This window comes from Engystomops pustulosus, chromosome 5, assembly GCF_040894005.1.
Source record: "Engystomops pustulosus chromosome 5, aEngPut4.maternal, whole genome shotgun sequence".
Taxonomy (NCBI): domain Eukaryota; kingdom Metazoa; phylum Chordata; class Amphibia; order Anura; family Leptodactylidae; genus Engystomops; species Engystomops pustulosus.
Genome location: NC_092415.1, coordinates 71,371,431 through 71,393,980, shown reverse-complemented (window position 1 = coordinate 71,393,980; position 22,550 = coordinate 71,371,431). Strand labels below are relative to the sequence as shown.

Sequence of the window (22,550 nt, the reverse complement as noted above, 5' to 3'; positions counted from 1 at the left end):
AAAGGCTCACACCGAGCCGAAACGTTGCTGTATTGGGATATGAAATAAAGAGGACTCTCACGTTTTACTGAAATCTTGGAGTGCTGCCTTTTCTCTGCATACATATAAAATGGGGCAGCCACTAGCCAATTCTATGTATCTAGGTACATAGGGCATTGAAACAGTCCTTTTTAACCCGTGTTCAGAAAAGCTTATCTAAAAGTGGGGTAAAACAGACATACAGCAGCAGAGATCAAAGTATAAACAAGTACTCCCCACACACACACACAAACACACACACACACACACACACATTCTGCCTTGTGTGGAAACACTTGCTTTATTCCTACTTCGATCTTTGACAATATTATGGGGCTATGTAATAGCAATCAAGGAGTTGTATCTGTTGTTAAAGGCTCATAAATCTCCATAATCTACCAATAATCAATTAATTAGTGAAGGCTATGTAAAATCCACCCATCCACTTACTAGTTTTGATAGACATCTATTTTTGGGTGATAACTGGACTAAATGTAACAAAATAGTTCTAAACAGGGAAGTGAAGCGGTGTATATATACTGTAGTTACCACATACTTTTAGCTGGGGTGGGCCCTCAGTCCACTATGAACAGGTTGCACAGGCTATATGTCCAATGACCTTGCGTATAATAGTCATCAAACCAAACCAAGTGCTCTTCTGAGTAAGAATGTGATTGTTAATACTGTTTATTAAAAAAACATAACAATAAAGTTGTAATTTTTTTTTTATACAGAAAAACCTTAAAATGAAAAACCTTCTCTTCCAGGGTACTTCTAAAATTACATGTTTATCTTACGGGGAACCCTGTCATAGGTGTATGTAATGCCAGAATAAGTTTGTGAATATTTCCATACTTGACAAAACATCTACTTATAAAGGCAACAATAACTGTTTAAACAAGCAGAAAGCATTAGCCCGGCTACCAACTAGAACAATATCTCCCGCCATCCTACAGGCTGTTTTCGAATACAGCATTCACATATTCCCCAGTGACATTTTGTTTGCGAGGCTAAAACAAGGTTTATATTGAAATCTTAACTGGATCTTTACAAGAAAATTTCCAGGTAATAGCTTGCGCATACATATATTCTTCGGAATCTGACAAGATTTTATAGCTCCAGATATTCAATTCCTTGTTACAGAAAAAGAAATGTGTCAAAAACTTGTGGTTTAGATAAATATCTCCAGAAATAGCTATAACTAATGTTAATAACTAAGCTGCCTCACAAACCATAAATACTGGAAAAAATAAATAACTCCCAGAGACAACTGTGCAATGTACATTATAGCAAAGGCAACATTTAAGTGATCAATCATGTGCAGCCAACACAGTCATAAGCAGGCTTTATGAAAATACTTGTAAACATTTATTAAATGTAAATCCCTCTTCAGGATCTGTGGAGTAAGTGAAACCTATTTTTTCATGCAATTTGGGCTTTGGCACCAAGCAGATAAAGGTACAGATCTGTTTCTTTTTTTCAGTTTTTTTCCAGCTTACATGCATAGGTATCGCTGTACTATGGTGATTTACGCTGGTTTCAAAAGGATCTGACAACAAATATAAATAATAATCCGCAGCGAGAGTTCAAACGGCATAACATAAGAGGAAATGTATTGTTATTAGGAAACGTGCAGGGTTAACATTAACAAAAGAGCAATGCGCTTCAGTAAACACTACATACTAAAATATAGGCGTTATAAATAAACAATACAAATGTATATCCCCATTCCATGTCTTTACGTGCATATGGTACTTTTAACAATATTCTTTGGAAACAGTGGCTGTAAAAGAAACACAAATTGTCTCCAAATATGAAGGATGTGTTATTTATTCTACAACTTCCAGCCCCTTCTTCTAAATGAAACACTTAAGGAAAGTGCAATACAAAAAACATATAAATATACATGTATCATATACCAAATAACCATGGACATTATACAATACCAGGGGGTGGTAGCCTAGGGATAAATTCAAGTAGTTGTCCCAGATGGGGCTCCTTTTTATATGGGCCCCAGGGGTCTATAAATAACAAAGAGCATGTAGACCGCATACATGCATGCATACAGAGGCTCCACAGTGGCGCTACACCAACAGTGCACACCTTCTACAGCTTAACACTGGCCCCACCCAGAGGCTGTAGTGGGTGTGTACTGATAGCATCGCAGCACCGGTAAGCCTCTGTAAATGGAGAATAACACATTAATACATCTCCCTTAATACTGTTCATTTACCATAATTTTTATTTTTTTCAACAAGTTCAATGTATAAAATCAACAGGTCTTAATTAGAAGTCTCAGTCCACATTTTTACCATAAGTGGCAAAAATATTTTTTACAGCTGGGCATCTAGAAGCCAGCTACAAGAAGGCTGCTCATATGCAGACAGAAAAAAACAATAATTTACAAACAATCTAAATCAGCTTCTCCATGGCTAGGTGTTTTCGGTACAGGTACAGCCACCTTGCAGTTGGTGGTTGTACCTGGGAGTTTGATTCAAGTTGGACGTATCAAATTGGCTTGTATGTGAGCGGCCATTTCCCAGGTCCCAGCTAGAAAAAACCCTTTTGCCAAACACATCAAAAGAATGGGTGGCATAATTCATATTTCGGCCACATACCTTTCCCTAATAATTCCATTCCCTTCTCTGCTGTTACTGTGTCAAAGGCAAACAAATGGTACCTCAGCAACAGGGACCAATAAAATAATCCCAAATTGTGAAATCTGATATTTTCATGATTAGTATGTATCCAAAGTGTGATAGAATAGATGGAAGCAAGACCAAGATTATAGGAAGCCTGCATGGCAAGATATATCCATGTAAAGATTCTGAGGCACCCAGGTATCTTAAAAATATTATGTCACAAAAGGCAGTTACCATATTCCAAGCCTCCTTTGTGTCATCATGGGCAGGGGTACTGGTGGATGTTAGATTTATACTGGAGTAGAACTTGGCAGGTAGGAATTAGTCATTGTTTGGGGATCCCTGAGGATAGATAGATTGTGTATGTCTGCTTCCCCAGGCTTAAACCATCATGTAATGTATTAAGTTCTGTTTTTTTATCCCTTTTATTTTTACCAAACTGTTATTTTTGCATTGTATGTATGAGTCTGTTATTTTAGGTCACCCCTTTTTGTATAATAACCCCTTTCTGTTTGTAAGCACTGTCATTTTAAAAAATAAATAAATAAACCTTCAATTTAATAATAGTCTTCTTGAGGTCTAACGATTCCATAACTCAGAAGAAACGTTAACAAATTTAATTGATTTATTAGTGAGTGTAATATTGTATTTGGGCATGGTCTAGATTTCACTCTGCTAAAATTCCCTCAGGTTCAGGAGGACTGAGAGCTGAGAGAGGATGGTCCAGCGTGGTCTGAAAGGCCTCTATCCTGAACCTAAGACTGTGATCCGGGCAACTTGTTTTATGTATTTGGACACTTTCGGATTTGGCTCACGATATACTATACAAAAAACTGATGTAATAACCAAGATGTGAGCTGGCCTTTACGGTGTCCCAGTTGTTGTCCGACAAGAATATTTGTTCCATGGTATAAGTACTTGTCAAAGTAATTTGTCACACTTAATTTGCTGTATTTTAGACCGTACCAAACTTCACATTACATCATTCCCTGAGCTGCAACCAACTTGCTTGGAAAAGAATTCATCCAAAAGATGATAAAAGGGGGAAATCCTAAGAAAGATACATTCCGTGTTATTGGTTTTTATCCCAAAGGATTCTCTTCCTTGGCCATTTATGACCAGAGAAGACAATGATCTTGGCAATATTTGTCTTCTCCTTCACATGATTTATAAGCCATCTATGATGGCATTCATTGTTGATAATCATCATTACTTATACAGTAATCTCCTTCTTGTCCTTTTTATAAACACATTCATATCTCAAGGGACAGAAGTTTGCTTTCATTACAAGTGATCACGTTGTACGATATGAAAGACAAAACTGTTATAAATGACACTGTTTATTAAAGAAAAAATAGAACATTCTGACCTACTTGGAAGGTTCAGTGATAGAAAACCTCATGAAATGCAAATAATTAAAAAGACTATGAAGTCCATCAATACAGTCATCTGACACATCAAAACATGCAAACTTTATATGGAGAAAAAAAGAAAAGCATTTAAGGGGGTCAAGAAACTTTTATATGGTCTCCTTGTAATTGTTGCAGTTCTTTCTATAAGAGAATTGAAATATATTTAAATTTTAGGTCAGATTGGGAACTTAAAATGGTCCTTGAAATAAAAGTAAAAGTGGTCATATATTGTATTTAGGTAGATATTAGCAGCAGGTAGATGTAAAAAAAAGTGAGCAGGGTCAGCAAATCATAAGTTGGTGGAGTTGAAAGCTACCAATGATTATTATTACAGAAATCTCACTCAATTTACTCCATTAACCTCTGCGGTCATTATAAAGAGTGGCTTCAGCTCTAATAAACTATGTACTGACAAGTATTTTATAGCCATGCCATGGTAGGTTCTGTATGTTTGGATATATTTAGTCCGGCTTCTAATTGAGTGGCCCTGCTGGTGTCTTTTATTCTGTTAGTTCAGGTCACAAGAACTCAGGACAGCAGAATCTGTGCATTGAGAGTGATCACATTAGGTCATCAGTGCAGACTAAATACTCCCACTGTTCTCCTTGGACTCATGACTGGCACACCAGGATTTCTCACTCTAGACTTAATGTCCAATCTGCCCCTTGGAATGTTTAAAATGCTTGAAAAAAAGTGATAGGATAATATTTAGTGTTAAATCAATACATTTTGGACGAACTTCCTAAAAATTCTATACCATTTTTGTTCTTTCCAAAAATTCATGTTGCGTTTGATAGGTCGAATAAAGTAACCTTCCTGAGATCGTGATACCTTTTGATGGCTAACTAAAATATAAAATGTTACAAGGCATGTTGTGTGAACCCCCTGTATTTTAAGACATGTGGTCAGTTCTGACTCTTCCCATGTTCTATTTATCGTATGTTCAGCTTGGGTCAGGGTTGAAACCCCTCCTCATGTTCAAGCCCCCTCCTCACTGCTGAACTTTGTAGTCAGGTTTCCTATAAAGATTCAAGGCATTGACACATCTATAGCCTTGCTTTGGCTAGAACACAAGATGATGTGTCCAGCATGGATAAAAGTGCTAATTTCAAGGTTTGGGCTTGTCATGGGACAGAAAGTCTCCCCAAAACATAATTCAACTCGTGTCATCTAATAATTACCTTAGATAAATATCAATAATGTGTTTTTGTGTTTTTCTATTAAGTGTAAGTGTTAGTTCTTCATTACACAATGTCATTCTCTTAATTAATGTTGCAAAAATTCCAATTTGCCGACACTTGTACAGCTAATGACCTCTGTAATGGTTGAGTGCCTGATCACTGGTACCCCCAGCAGTCAGAAAAATGGGGGTTTATAAAGGCTCTGGGTGTCATTTAGCAAGTGCCTAACTTGCTCATTATTTAGTTCTATAGGACTGTGGGTGGAAACAGTCCCAGATGTCCCAGGGAAGCAAATGCAGTGCTATTTGGCATATGCACCTGTACTACATTGATATAGGGCACTTGACAGTCCTTGTGCAAGTTAAAAAGGTAAGGAAAAAAGAAAAAACAACATGAAATGAAATCACTTAGTAAAGACATATGACAAGTTTGTTATGTTTGTTTAGAAAATAAAACTTATTTTTTTCCCTTTATTTCTGTCTGAATTTAAACAATATCATTAATAAAATGGAATTTAGTTACCAGTGAGAAGATCAAGGCTAGTGATCACTCTGATTTAGACACATTACAATGTCACCTTTATGCCAAAATGCTGGAAAATACTTACTGATATACTCATGGAAGATGCCATCAGACAGCCACAGCAGCCCTAGGCCTTGGCAGAACTGTCACTGAGATCTCAGTATCCCCCTCCCTTCCCCTTCATGTTTGGATGTGTATCATCTATGGGATGAAAGTGGCCCACAATAAATTACTGCAGTGTCGCCTAGCAGAATGTTGCTTTCTAAACATGTGTCATGATTTGCAAAGGCAGGAGGAGGACACAAATAAGAATCCAAAAGGTGAGTGTCTGACTGCAGAAAAGCTGCTCTTTTTGGTTGATTTGATCTGTGCAGGAGAAGCCATTTTAAGCACATTAGGAGAAATCCCTTGTGACTTTTATGTCCCGTCTTCAAATTGATTCATGTTATAAAACAAACCAATGTGGTGTTTCTTTAAAACAAGGTTCTTCTGATGGATTACAGAAAATCATATTGCATTCATAGAAATGACCAAAGAATTTCTGAGCTGACATCATTAGTAGTTTCTTACAACATTCAATAGTTACCTGTTGTTTTCCTTTGTTATTTAATGTTTTTGAGATTAATGTGCAGTTCTGGAATTTTCTGATGTTCTAAACTAGTGTTCTGCTCACTGACTTGGCTTTTGACCTTGCTTCTAAATCAGTCTGTTGCTACTTCACCGACTTCCCAACAAGCCACTATATGTGCTTGGATGTCCATATTCACAAATCCTGAATCTGGAACACTCTGCACTATAGACAGGCACTGTTTTTTGCAAATGTGGCCCAATGTTTTTTCCTCATGATGCCATCTTTTTTGTGCAGCGCACCACTCCCTCCACAACATGACACAGTAGACTGTGTTCTCGGGCTTACATGTTCTCCCTTTTTCCTCCAAGCCCAAAAATGGTCATTATGGCCAAACCGTTCGATTTTAGTTTAGTCAGACCACAGTGCATGTACCCACAAATTAAAGGAAACCTACCACTACAGCTCTACCTACTAAGGTAGATCCGGTGGTAGGTGCATCTAACGTATGTAAAGATCGCCTTTTTTAGGGCTAATCTTTTGCTCCCCTCTATCTTTGCTAATCTTTAATCAGGGTAATATGCTTCTAAAGAAGCTACTGGGGCGTGGAGTAACTGGAGCTGAGGCTACATGGCGCGGCTACTCCACGCCCCAGTAGCCTCTATGATCCTCCTACCCAGACATCTTCAACACGCCACTTCTTGTAGCACTCGTCTGTGGAGCCGGAGTTCCGTGCATGCACAAAACACAGGCCAGTGGCTGCACGATCTTGGCTCCAAAGACGGAGCTACTGTACATGAACAGAACTTCGGCTTTGGGGACGAGTGCACGCAGCTCCTTGTAGCTGCGTGCTGAAGATGTCTGGGTAAGAGGATCAAAGAGGCTACTGGGGCCTGGAATAGCCGTGCCATGTAGCCTCAGCTACGGCCACTCCACTCCCCAGTAGCCTCTTTAGAAAATTTGCATTTAAGATTAGCAAAAATTAAAAGGGCTATCCTGACATACGTTAGATGTACCTACCACTGTACCTACCTATAGTAGTGGTAGGTTTCATTTAAGGTCTTTGTTCTTGCATGCTTTTGAAAACCTTAATCTGGCTTTTTTATGTTTCTTTTGGAGTAATGACTTCTTCCTGGCCCAGTGACCTTTCAGTGCACGTCGATACAATGTCAATATATCAATATAATATGATGGCTGAACATTCCCATCTCGTTTGAACTTGCCTATAATTGTTTGTACAGATGAAAGAGGGACCCTTCAGGTACCTGAAGAAGCAGCCAATATATCCCCTGCTCCAGAAGGAGTTTTTTGATATACAATTTATCCCAAACTGTGAGCTAACCAGGGATATCTATCAGACAGAAGCATAACAATCCGGGGAATGCAGGTGTCAGTTTAAAATAACTGCATCTTGCTGTGTGCTGCTCCAATGTAGTTTTTCAGCAGACACGTTGCTTTTCTGTAAGGGCACTAATCTCAACATCTTCTAACTAAGCCTTTCTGGAAAGAAGGAAAGCGCTGTAGAAGAGACCAGCCCTCAACACTGGGTATCACTCTCGTATCAATGAGCACTACACTGAAGAGATGTGCAGAGACTCAGTGTGAGGTAACTGCAGGGGTGCCATTCACAGCTTATACTTCATAGATCTATTGACTGCATTTTTTCTTTATAAAAGGTCTTATTATTTTTATTTTATTACAGAAATCATTAGATAAGAATATTATTGCTGCAACTCTTAATATCCTCCACCTTAACTTTGGCATAGCTTGCATTCACCATTGAACTACAGACCTTTTTCATAACAAAATTTAATTGATCCAAATGACTAAAACCCCCAAACTGCATTGTGATGGAACTTCTGCTCACCACGCTGTAGGTGATATATTGTGACCCGCCATTCTTAATCATATTGTACTACAAGTAGGGGGATCTGCGCAATAAAATTATTTTACATGTGATACAGTGTTAAGTACAGAGCTATATATGGAAGAATAGGCATTTTTGCTTGTATCTTGCGTTTAGAAAAATGAGCCATTGATAAGATTTCTATAGCTTAAGAAGGGGATCTTCATAATACCACGGTGTTCAAGCCAGCGATTTTTGCATTAATGATGGAGGATTTATCATTTTTTTCCACACTTATCACCTTGAGGTTTGTAATCCAAAAACACTGTGCCAAAGTCATGAAAAAAGCACACACACAAAATTAGCATATCGTTTTGTAGCCCGTTTCAGTATTTGGCTCGGTTTGAAGAACAGCATAAACTCAAAACAAGTGGAACTGCCAATTCTTTTCGATTATGGCTATGTGCATTTAACAGTAAAAAGAATATGGTTGTCTTCCAATTTCCAAGCAATCAGAATGCTGTAAACATTCATAATTACTCAGAATTGTAATGCTATAAATTAGAGCATATTACCAAGTATATAAATGCATTGCTTTTTATGAGATATCTGCTTTGTTTCAAATAATAAACCTCATATTCCATAAAGTAATTGTTAGAACGACATTTACCTTTACAAAGCAATGATGGAAATTCAGATGTAGTCAGGGATGTTGATAGAAAACCACCATTGATAATTACTATCTACTCTATGTTGATGAAACAGCATGACTATCACCCTTTTTTCCTGTCGAAATCATGAAGAGTTAGTACATGAAATCTTTCATTTTCCCCTTCTCTCATAAAAATCATAGTTGACAGCATACACCATTTACATGTGCTATGTCATGACTTTTCATCTGCATAAAAAATTGCAAACAAAAAAAGCATTAAGTATTTTTACATTGGCCTATGGTTGGAAATGGGAGAAGGGCTGTCTTTTGATATATATTTGCCATATACACCAGAAATAGCTCCGAAATGCCAGTGGCGGCTTATGTCAGTGTGTGTGCACGGTCTGCGTGCATGGACGTGCTGCTGAAAGAAATAAGAATAGAACCTACAGGGTGAGTATTGAAGTTATTTTATATGCACTGGGCATACTGGGGGCTGGCTGGCTATATACTGGAGAGCATGGGCTGGCTTGCTATATACAGGGTACTCGCTGGCTATATGCTGATGCAAGGGCTGGCTATATAATGGGGGATGGTTTGCTATATAATGAAGGCTGGCTGGCTATATAATGGGGCAGGAGACTGCTTACCTATACACTGGGGGGGGCAGGGGACTGGCTACCTATATACAAGCTTATACTTGAGTCAATATGTTTTCACAGCTTTATGTGTGAAAATGAGGTAACTCTGCTTATATTCATGTAGAATTATACTCAATGTTTGTTCTTTAGTTTCTTATAGAGACTAATGGATTCATTTCTTAGACCATGCCCTCACAGGTACATCCATATTTGTTTCCGTTCAGTTGAGAGGGAACTTAAAAATTAAGGTTCCAATAAAACTTGAAGAGTTCCTCTAGAGCAGTGATGGCAAACCTTTTAGAGACCGGGTGCCGAAAACTACAACCAAGACCCACTTATTTATCGCAAAGTGCCAACACAGAAATTTTATTTGTGATTTATACTCCCTGCTCAGTCACAACACCTTCCCACTCCTCCAGTAGTCCCAGGTAGCACTGTCACTTTAAAATAGCTATGTACACAGCAAGTCCTGGGCTGTCTTGGACTGCAGGAAGATACCTGGAGTCCTCTCTGGTGATGGCCTGGGTGCCCACAGAAAGGGCTCCGAGTGCCACCTCCGGAACTCGTGCCATAGGTTCGCCACCACTGCTCTAGAGTCAAGGTCAAGTTCACAATAGTATATTCTACTGTACAAAAGCAGAATCCTATAGTTGAGTGTAAAGGGTGCAATCAAAAGAAACTTCCACTTGTATCTTTATGTAAAGTGTTAATGAGCTGCTCATAATAGCACACAATTTCGAACTTATCTTACAGCTCAATGTGAACACACACTGAGGTACTATGCTAAACAAAGATAGAAGAATAAGAAAACCAAAAGTGCAATATACAGTTTTATGTGTTAAAATAAGAAAGGGCCACAAGAAGCACCTGAATTTGTTCTTAATGCAGACACCAATTCCAATAAAGCTCAGCAAGCTCCAGACTTTGCATAATATCAGTACATCAATAGTGAGATTGTCACTCTCTAACTATGTCATTACACAGTCACAATCATGATTCATCCTTATCTACTTCCTCTTCATAATGAAATGTAAGGCTAGATTGTAGATCAGTTAACTCTTGTAATAGCTGTTCATTCCAAGGTGTCCTTCACATTAGCTACTCATTAAAAAGAGTATCCCTATTATTTTATGCACTGCATACATCAGAAAATATATCATGAATTAGACCTCCACCAATATTCTCCTGCTTGCTATCTGCTTTAATATGAAAAATTGAAATAAGGCAGACAGGACTATTTTTTATCCAACACAGTGGGGGGTCAAGCATATAATCTTGGTAAACTGGACCAATTTAAATATGGTGTAGACTTTAATATATGTAAAAAGTACATTAAGTGTTTGTTATGTGACTTCTACATTTGGGCTGAATATCGCTGAATTTTAAGGTATGGTTCTGTAGTATGTGCTGCAACATTTTTGATGGAACCTGGTTGGAATTTTGATGAAAACTCAAATGTGTACATACAGAAAATACAGTATGCCTAATCAAATTTGGCAGGAATCCCCCCCCCCCAAAAAAAAACATAAGGGGCAAGGGAAGGTGTAAGCAAAAAATAAACATAAATACACCTCTCGTTCCTGCCCCAAACACACGGTTTCAGATTTTTCATGTAGCTTGGCCTCAGTGTATCAAGTGATGTCACCCAATGGCAGCAACGAAGAACCAGGGACTACCATGATGCCAATTGTTAGATGCATCATGATTTTTTGCTTACATCTAATCTGACCTGTGTGGGTTTTCGAGAATTATTGGAAGATCCCTTTAAATAATTTTTTTCTAAAAATTAGCATTGATTGCCTATCCCCTGTATGCATAGTAGCTATTTAAAGGGGTATTCCGGGAATATGAACGTCTGACACAAAAACCCATGATGATATAAATAAATGAATACAACAATACTCAATGTCATTAGTCACAAAACAGAGCTAAAATAGATTGATTTTATGATTTACAAAATTTATGGCCTCTCTAAAGTAGGTGGAGTTATCACTAAGATGGCCGCCACTGGAAACCACAAGTTCCATGATCCTTTAGTTCTCAGTAACTCCTCCCACCACTTATGCTCTGCTAACAGTGATGATGTAACAGGTTTTCTTGCTCTGTTACCATAGTAATGATGTGTAACTGCCATCACCACAAAACTGATCATACTGGATGCACTGCAACCAACCGACTACAGGCAAACGTAGTGGTGATCACATGACCCTGCCCAGGCAGGTGCAGGACATGTGATGTGGACATGTGAACAGCAGCCATCTTCTTTTCTGCGACGGACTGCGTGGAGGAAATTAACGGACTGATTAAAGGGCCGGTAGCATTTTAATTCTTCATTACAGTCTATGTCACCAGCATTTTCTGCTAAGGGGAGCAAAATTTTAAATAACAACTAATTACACATTAGCTTATATTTTGAGTGCCCACTTGTATATGAATTATGCTGATTCCTGGAATACCCCTTTAAGATTGTCTCAAAATTAACATTGATGGTCTATCCCAGAATGCTGCAAAAAGTTGCACTTCACAGCTCCCATTCCAACACTTTCAAGTCCCTTATTAATATCGACTTTCTTCTCTTTTGCGGAAACAACCATAATAACAATAAGTTGAAGTATTCTTCTGAAGCAGAGGTGCTGGGCCACGGTTAAAAAAAAAAAAGGATACTCACCTCCGGCACTCCTTTTCACCCCACGGAATCTCTCTTCAGATTCCCGGCAGTGCGGGCAGAGGCATGTCTATGCTCTCTGCCACACACACCTGCTATGATGATGTCATGAAGCGTCAACACAGCGGCGTCATAGCGGGTGCATGCCTGCAGAGAGCATAGACGTGCCTCTGCCCACACTACCCGGAATGTGAGAAGAGATAACATTGGAGCCACGGTGTGAAGAGGAGTTCTGGGGGGAACACTCCAGGGGACATTTTATGGGTGGGAAAGCACTGCTGGAGGACATTTTATAGGAGGGGGCACTACTGGACATGTTATTAGTGAGGGGAGGCCGCTGTTGTACATGTTATTAGTGAGGGGAGGCCACTGCTGGGTATTTTATTAATGAGGGGAGGCTGCTGCTAGACATTTTATTAATGAGGGGAGACTGCTAGACATTTTATTAAAGAGTAGCAGCTGCATTTCCCAACTTAGGCCTATATTCCAGGCCAAGTTTTCCCATTTTTTTGGTAGAATTAGGTACCTTGGTTTACAATCAGGTCAGCTTATACTTGCGTATATGTGGTACGTACGTTTTTTTCCTCACAGTGAAAAGCCCAAAGACAAGGGGACATTATAGGTGTGTGGGGTTGCTATTGAAAAAGGGGTATTATAAGGTCTCCTTTTCTCTAGCCGTCTTCTTATTAAAACACTAAAAGGGGGATACAGAAAAAAGAGCAGCTGCAGGGAAGGGGGTATTTTAAACGTGGGGCTGCAGTAAATGGCACATTGTATGGTTTGAGGTTAGATATGGACTATTTCTGGGGCATCCTGTTATACAGCCTCATATATCCATCATTCCTTCTTATAAATCATATTAAGCAATTCATATGTTTGTGACATCAGCAAAGGGCATTCTTATGAATCAGGACAGCATGTTTGTAGTTGGCCGAACTGAAATATGTGATGAGAACATGCTTGTGACATCATTTAAAGTCCTCTTTATTTTGTACTACACTAATACAGCTCTTACCAACAACCCTCCTTTTGTCCTATACGGTTTCCATTGGTTACCAGAAAGCATGGCAAATGAAAGCAGCCAGGGGGGCAAGGTAAAACCTCTTCTAGCAGCTTAACACAAGAAAGCTAATTAGAGCAAATGAGAGAATTGCAAAAGTTTTTATACTTTACTGTTGTACTTTAAGGTTCTCCGAAAATATGCTGTTCTAAATACAGTCAGGGCCAGTGTTGGGGGTTGGCAACCAGGATATGTACCCAGAGACTCCAGTCCTAAAGGTAACCCCTGCATGTGGATTTTTTTGGGCAGAGGATGTATTGTTCCTTTAATACCTTTTGGTTGAATGCCCTGTGAAGATGCTTATCATCTATCTTCTATCTATATATTTATCATCTATCCATCTAGTTATCCATCTTCTACATATTGTCTATTTCCTATCTATATATCTGTCTATCTAACCTTTATTTATATAGCTTTTTGCCTATTTATATATCTTCTTTCTACCTATCTCCTATCTGTTATCTATCTTATATCTCTCTTCTACTTTATCTTTCACTCATATATATCTTCGATCTATTCTACTTTATTATATTTATGCATCTATAAATCTATCATTTATCTATAAATCTAAATAAAATTTTATATTTATCTTCTACTTTCATCAGTATGTCTCCTATAAAATTCTCCTGTAGCCCTATATTACAGATTGCCTTACCATACTACTGTGTGTAATCTACAAAGTGTTATTATTGTGAAGAGCTAAAGGAGCCTCTAACTGAATGTGACTGTTCATAAAATAGTTTTATTTTGGGGCCCCACTTTTAGTTTTGCCCATGGCCCCACTGTCTAAAACCAGCCCCAATGACAAATGAGTAACCTAAAGACAAATGAGGATTAAGCTAAACAACCTTTCTTATAGCCTACAAAGAATTTCTAAATACTATTTACCTTTACAAAATTGCTCTCTATGAAAGATGAAATTGTTACATCATAATGGAATATACAGGCGGTCCCCTACTTAAGAACACATGACTTACAGGCGACCCCTCGTTACAAACTCTGGATGTTGGTAATTTACTGTACTTTAGCCTTAGGCTACAATGAACAGCTATAACAGTTATCAAAGGTGTCTGCAATTAAACTATATTGTTAATCCTGGTTCTTATGACAATCCAACATTCTAAAAATTCAGTTGTCACCAATTGAGACCAAAAAAATTTGGCTGGAGTTACAATTATAAAGTTCCGACTTACAAATTCAACTTAAGAACAAACCTACAGCACCTATCTTTTATGTAACCTGGGGACTGCCTGTATCACAAAGAAAGAATGAGGAAGCCTTTAACCATTGATAAATATTGCAAAGTAGGCAACATCAAAATTTGTATAGATGAACACCAATATCACAATAAACTAACAAACATGGGTCTGGTGATGCCCAACTAGGCCACTAAACCAACAGTAGCAATCCCCAGATGTGACCCAGCAACCCAGGTGTTCAGGAAAAGTGCTGTTAGGAGTGAGGATTGATGAGCTAATCAATCTGTCACAGTCAGATCCTCAGCAGGGTGGTTGGAGGAGAGCTGGAGGTGGATAATATTCAGAATGCAAGCACATGCTTAGTGTAACCTGAAATTGATGCTGACATTTTCAATTGTGAAAAGAAATTTTTTCCTAAGTAATATAGGAAATAACTCTTCTAACCTTCCGGAGGATGTCAGATAATCAGAGAGCTTATTTTCCAAAAGCAAACTTTTCAAAGATGAATTATGAATAATCAGGCATTTCAGATGTGTGTTCTATAGGTTTGAGTCAGCAGTTTGTTGGTTTAGGTTAAACTTAAAGGAAAAAAAGATACTAATAGCATCGAATCTCATTTAAACGAATATCATATTTCAAATGAAAAGGTATCTCAATAGAAATATTTACTCCCTGTAATAATATGAACATACATCATGAGCAGTCTCTGGAATCTGAATGGACCTTATCAAATGAAAAGTACTTCTAAAATATACCATTCACAGATTTGTCAGTAGCTTGTACAAAGGACTGTAGGGCAGCATAAAAAACTTTTTGTAACTTCCACCTCAATATAATAAAAAACAAAAATAATTAAATTAATGTAGCATTACAATTAAAGGCTATTGTAAATATGGTTAGTATATGCAGTTTTTTCTGGCCACTGGTTATCCTAGTAGGGTCTACTGTACTATGTGTCACATGTGAATTATTGCTATGGATGTGACATTCTGACAAAACTTCAGACTAGCAATCTATTGTGTATCAGTTTTTGAGGAGATGTCATTGAAATAAAGACTTAGGCATAAAATTATATCCAGAAGTGTATATATTGCCACATAACATTTTTAATGCACACAGACAGTCCCTGACTTAAGAACACCCAACTTACAGACAACCCGTCCTTGCAAATGGACCTCCCTGCCCATTGTGACATCTGGTCTCTGTATGCTGGTATTTTACCTTTAGTCCAAGGCTGCAAGGATTATCTGTAAGGCTTTATTTTTTTATCCTTGCTGTTTATCCCAAAAAATAATTTGTTGTATCATAATTGTATGATAAGGGATTATCACAGATTACACATTGATCACCTATTATTCATATATCATGCATGATTAATGCTGGCAAATAATAGCAGCACATGTAGTCAGGATGGTAACAGGCGTCATTCCCTAAATAATCAGATTTTGATAACCTATTCTTTACAAAGGTCCTCAATTTAACAAAACAAAAAAAACCTTTATTCCAGTCTCAATCTCTCCCTTATTGCTGTGTATAATATCCAAATGGCTTTTAAAAATTAATGTTTCGTCATGCAAAAAAGACAGTAATGGGTAGTATATCTGAACAATGACAAAGGAAAGTCACTAAGATGAAAGTACTAAAAATAAGAAAATATTTTATTAGATGCAACAAGGAATTAATTGAAGTCTTCAATAAAGAACGCTGGCACAGAGTGCAAATTTTTATCTTAGAGTAGACTGCAATGAATATTACAAAAGCAATAATTCAATGCTACCCCAAAGAAAAGGGAGCGAATGGACCCTCGCAGCCTATTTGACAGTTATCGGGAAGAAAGCAGCTCCTCGTATATTTGCATACTTGATTGCTGCGTTTGTTTAGCTCAATAACAAGTGTTTGAACAGTAAAGTTGTAATTCATTTCAGATTTAGCACAGGGGTTTAATTGCCAAGTAATTTGTTTAAACAGTTTAAACAATTTACAATTTAGTCAACATAAAAATTTGTGAGCAATCATATGGGAAATGTCATAAAACTGCAGCTAAATACTAAGTAATCAAAGTTTTATAGACTCAAATAGCATTTAACTAACAAAAATTATCATTATGATTTGATGTTAACTGCTCTGTTACATTTCACTTAATTTCAAACTTTGTAAATGTTAAAAAAGTAATTGATCGTTCTCTACAATCACTTCTCTGTAGTTCTGCATTTGACTTCTCTTCTAAAACACATACAATGGGAGCTGGAATAATGAACTGATTTACTGTGCCGGGGTATGATGAACAGTAGATGAACAGACTAATGGTACCACACCCGTTATGGGTATTTACAGGTAGTACACAGGTTACATACAAGATTCTGTATCCTAGTTGGAACACGTATGCTCTGTGAGTAACTCCAGCTCAGATTTCTTTACTATCCATTTGATGATTGTATTTTTAAAACTTTGTGTTTTTGTGGGAATAAGGATTAAAAATAGAACATTATTGCACACACCTTGATGACCGTTGTGACCTCCCCGTAAAGCTCTCTGGATGTGGCTACTGTATTTCCCTTTACCCCCGGGCTGCTATGATCTGTAAGTGTTAGCAGGATGCCGTGGTGGGACATGACTCTGATGCTCTAAGTCACAACCCACAGTGATATCGCCCGAGGCCTACAGATCATTCCAGTTTGGGGCTAAAATAATGTAAGCATATACAGAGGTTCATCAGAGAGGCCCTTTTGTCACTAAGATGTGCTAGGGCCGTGAGCTAGCTGCACAAACATCGGCCAACTCTCTGCTCCACAGCCTTCTACTGGCCACGTTGACTGTCTACACCAACTGCCCACACCACAGAAGATAGGACACATGCCATATTGCTTTCAGGGTCATTGCAGTTACGCAAATTTGAATAACCATGTATAAACATACAAGGGCAATTATTTCACATAGGATGGACAGAAAGAAGAGCAATACCAAGCAGACTACTACTTGCATTTTATCACATGCAGTAATAAAATGAAATTTAAAATGTAAAAGACCTATAATTGTCATCTTTCCTCTCTTATAATGATGGAAAACACCATATTTGTCTGGGATCCCATTACCAAGAGGATCAATCCCCATTTGTAATATAAGGAGCTGTCAAGCTATGTGTACATAGAGGAGTAAGCCACTCTCAGAATAGTTCAGCAGTGGCCTATCTGTGAGAATAGATGGATCAGGTACTAAGAATTTACAGAATCTAATCTTTCTTGCATCATCATGTAATTATATGGCTGGTTAATCTTACTGAAATCAGTGGCTTTGAATGAAATTATTCATAAAAGTACAGCCATATTTAAATGGGTTGTCCAGCCATACTAGCAATTGGAATAGTACTAGTCCATGGTATTTAATGAGCGTCAGACAAATGCCTTGGCAACCCAACAGCCTAGTTAAAGGTCTACATTAAAATTGTAATAATAATAATTCTTTATTTATATATTGCCTACAGATTATGCAGCGCTGCACAGAGCTTGCCAGATCCATCCCTGTCCCAATGGGGCTCACAATCTAATCAACCTACCAGTATGTTTTGGAGTGTGGGAGGAAAACAGAGTACTCGGAGGAAACCCAAGCAAACATGGACAGAACATACAAACTCTTTGCAGATGTTGACCTGAATGGGACTTAGACCCAGGACCCCAGCGCTGCAAGTCTGTAGTGCTAACCACTGAGCCACTGTGCTGTGAAGCTCATTACACATTAGATTGTGTTTTGGTATGTGGTGGTTTAGTTCTATTGTTATTAGAATACATGAGAGCATGTATCTCTTGTAGGTGTCTCAACAGAACTTTAAACGTGTGAGAAAACAATTCAAATCACCGGATTGTACCCCACTAAACTACTAGCCCTCTGAGGTCATGGTTGAAATGTCCTTTCTAGAATTCCTTCTTTTATTTGACATCTCACCTATTTACCTAAAAAAATAAATCTCCCACAAAGTCAGGCAAATATGACTCTTCTCATCCCATTTTCACATAAGATGAGTCAAGTTTAGTGTTTGCAAGGGGAATGTCACTACAGAAGCCCAGATCTTATGCTCTATAGTGACTTTTTGTGTCAAATTAAAAATAAGAATCTCATCTTTCAGATCCCATCTAGTTTATGTCTCTGTGACCTACATAACTGTACATACAGAAAGTTAAAAAATAGACAGGAACTGGATCTTTATCTGAATTTCCAATTTTTTTACATGGGTAAAGGTGCTTCCAACAAACAATATCATCTGTTGGCGAACTATCTCTTAACCCCTAGGCGCACCACGACGTTATACTACGTCCCCGGGGCTAGATGCTTAGCGCACCGGGACGTAGTATAACGTCTAGCTTCTGGGACCGGCTCACGAACGGAGCCGGTACCAGAAGCAGCGGCTGTCAGCTGTCTATCACAGCTGACACCGCGCTGTAACACCCGCGATCGGAGCCGGCTCCGATCGCGGGTGTTAACCCCTTACACGCCGCGGTCAAGCATGACCGCGGCGTGTAAGGGTGTTCCTGCTGTGGATCGGATCCCCCGTGCCGCTTACCGGGGGATCCGATCCTCTTCCGGGCAGCTCCGAGGACTGGCATGTGCCCCGGAGCTGCCCGGTCTCCATGGCAGCCAGACCCCTTCCGGGTCTGGCTGTAAACTGTCTGAGCATGCGCAAGCTTGCTCAGACAGTTTACACTGCTCTACAATAAAATAGTATTGTAGAGCAGTGTATTGAACTTAAACCAGTGATCAGAGCATCACTGGTTTAAGTTCAAGTATGTATAAGTAAAAAAAAATGCAAAAACAGTTAACACTACACATTATAATAAATAAAAAATAAATACATAAAATATAAGCCCCTAAAATGTCACTTTCCCATAAAAAACTTAATAAAGTATAAAAAACATAAAAACACAAAAAAAACCTGCATATTTGGTATTGCCGCGTCCGTAACAATCTGCATAATAAAACAGAATTGTTACTGGACCCGCACGGTAAACGCCGGAGGAAAAAAGCGCAAAAAACGTTCCGAAAAAAGATAATTTTTAATTAATACCCTATAAAAAATGCTCTAAAAAGTGATTTTAAAAATTTTATGCACTCTAAAATAAGCCCACTAAAAAGAACAACTGTTCTCGCAAAAAATAAGCCCCTAACCAGATTTGTCAGCCAAAAAATAAAAAAGTTATGCATATGAAAAGATGGTGATGCTAAAATGAATAAGATTTTCTCCAAATTAGTTTTTATTCAGTACAATTGAATAAAATACACAAAACCCCCACATATTTGGTATCCCTGCGTCCGTAACAATCTGTATAATAAAACAGAATTGTTATTAGATCCGCAAAGTGAACCCCGTAAAAAACAACCTAAAAAAACTCTCTCTGAAAAAGATGATTTTTTATTAATGCCCTTTAAAAATGCTCTAAAAAAAGTGATTTTAAAAAGTTACGCAATCTAAAATAAGACCACTAAAAAGAGCTATCATTCTTGCAAAAAATAAGCCCTTAAACAGATTTGTGAGGTGAAAAATAAAAAAGTTATACATATGAAAGACGGTGATGCTAAAATTAACAACAATTTTGCCAAATTACTTTTTATTCAGTAAAAATGGTAAAAAATAAAAAATATATATAAATGAAGTATTTTCATAATCGTGGCGACCCATAGAATAAAAATAATATACTATTTTTATGGTATGGTTAACGGCCAAATAAAAAACACATAAAAATTTTCCTAAAAATTGATGATTTTCATTTCCTCCACCAACAAAGAGTTAATTAAATCTCACCAATTAGCTGTAGATGCCCCAAAATTACATACCAGAAAAGTGCATCTCATGTGGCAAAAGAAATAAGCCCCTATAGGTCCTCAATAAAAAAAAGAAAAAAATTATAGCCTGTACAATGTGACATAGCAAATCTGATTTGGATGGCGCCTCCTTCCCTTCTATGCCCGGCCGTGCGCCCATACAGAAGTTACCACCACATATAGAGTATCTGTGTACTCGGGAGAAATTGGGTATCAAACTTTGTGGAGCCTTTTTTAATTTAATCCATTTTAAATGTTTAATTTTCCACCCAAAATGGGTGTATTGTGAAAAAATATTACAATTTGCAGACTGCACCTCCATTTTGTTTTAACCCCTATAAAACACGTAAAGGGTTAACAAACTTCTTAAAAGTAGTTTTTCATACGTTGAGGGGTGTAGTTTCCACAATGGGGTAATTTACGAGTCTTGCTATTATTTAGGCCTCTCAGTGTCAATTAGAAGTTGATCAGGTCCATCTAAGTACGGGTTTTGGCGATTTTACAAAAAATGTGAAAAATGATACCTAAATTCTGAGCCTCATAACATTCTAGTAAAATATGTGGAATCTTAAAAAACCATGCCAACATAAAGCAGATATTTGGGAAATGTAAGTTATGAATTTATTTGGGTGCTATGACTGTCTGCATCAAAAGTAGAGAATTTAGAACGTTGAAAATAAAGAATTTTTCAAAATTTTTGCCAAATTTTGTTTTTTTTCATAACTAAACGCAAAAGATTTCATCCAAATTTTTAAACTAATTTGAAGTACAATGTGTCACGAGAAAACAATCTCAAAATCCCCTGGATATCTCATAGCGTTCCAAAGCTATAACCACTTATAGTGACACAGGTCAGATTTGAAAAATGGGACCGCGTCCTTAAGGCCAAAATAGGCTGTGTCCCGTAGGGGTTAAATCTCGGGCATGTTTACATGGAAAAAAGAATATAGAAGGTAATCTACACTTTATGTAACTAACATGCAAATTTTAGGCAGAGGCTACCGAGGCGTGGAGTGCAAGTAGGTGAGATGGCAGGGGCCATCTAGGACGTGAAACCCGTAGTGCAGTGATGGCGAACCTTTTAGCGACCGAGTGCCCAAACTGCTACTCCAAACCCCCCTCATTTATCACGAGGTAAAGAACTAACTTATTTCTCCCTGCTTTTCAACAATATTCAGTCATATTGGCCTCCTGATGACACCAACACAGTAGAAAGAAGGAGGGAAATTTTCCATCATTGTAGCTTCTTTCCAGTGTCCCTCTATACACAGAGAATCATGGGGCCAGCAGGTGGTCCAACAAAGATAATTAGGTCCTCTCCCTTTTCCTACAGTCCCGAGTAAGTATCCCTTTAAAATATCACTGAAAGCAAAATCTTTTAAGTTGCTTGCAACTGCAGGAAAATTCTTTGAGTCCTGTCTGATGCACTAGGGTGATGGCCGGGTGCCCACAGAAAGGGCTCGGAGTGCCGCCTCTGGGACCCGCGCCATAGATTCGACACCACTGCCGTAGTGGCTACTCCACATCCCAATAGCTTCTGCCAAAAATTTACATATTAGTTATATAAAGTGTACATCAGGTTAGAAAGTGTTGTAGAATTAGTGAAAGATAGTTTAGGACTTAGCATGTTGCTTGAAACCTACCTTTGGTTTTATAGGTAGATTTCTGATGATATGTTTCCTTTAAAGGGAACCTATCATCAGAAAGTTTCCTAATAAACAACTACAGATATGTTGTCTAGCAGCTTTACACCTTAAAGATCACGTTTCTTTCCTAGCCCAGCATGGTTCCATCACCCAGAAAATCAACTTTGAAGTAAAATGTGAATAGGTAGTATAAAGTCAAGGAGGTGGAGAGTTTAACAGTAAAGTCAAGCTCACCTGCCTCTGAACACCTCCTCCTGTGACTTACATCAAGCACCAGATTTCAGGAGATCTGGTAAGTGATGTCTCTGGGTACAGTACCATTAATTACTGTGAAGGGGGCATTATGAGACAGTGAGAGCTTGAATTCAGTTTTAAAGTCTCCGCCTTGTTGACTTCATACAAAAATTTACATCTCACTTCAAAGATGGTTTTCTGGATAATTCCGCCACCCTGAGCCATGAAAGAAATATGACCAAGAAGGTGTTCAGCTGATTGACAACATACATGCATGCATTTAGCATAACAACCCCAAATATGAGCATCACCTCTCTACATCTAGCAATTTTGCATAGAAATAAGTTTGAACATGGAAGTGGCTCTATGAGGGCTTGTCTCCTATTTTTCAAATCTATTTGACATAAAATATAGTAGGAAATCAATTGTTGTTGTTCTGGATAACAGGTAGGT

The 22,550-nt window shown here is 38.1% G+C and overlaps 1 protein-coding gene across 1 annotated transcript in view; it reads right to left on the bottom strand.

The window, feature by feature from the left end:
- ZNF407 (zinc finger protein 407) overlaps nt 1-22,550 on the bottom strand; it is a 426,210-nt gene that overhangs the window by 200,943 nt on the left and 202,717 nt on the right. The window lies entirely within an intron of this gene.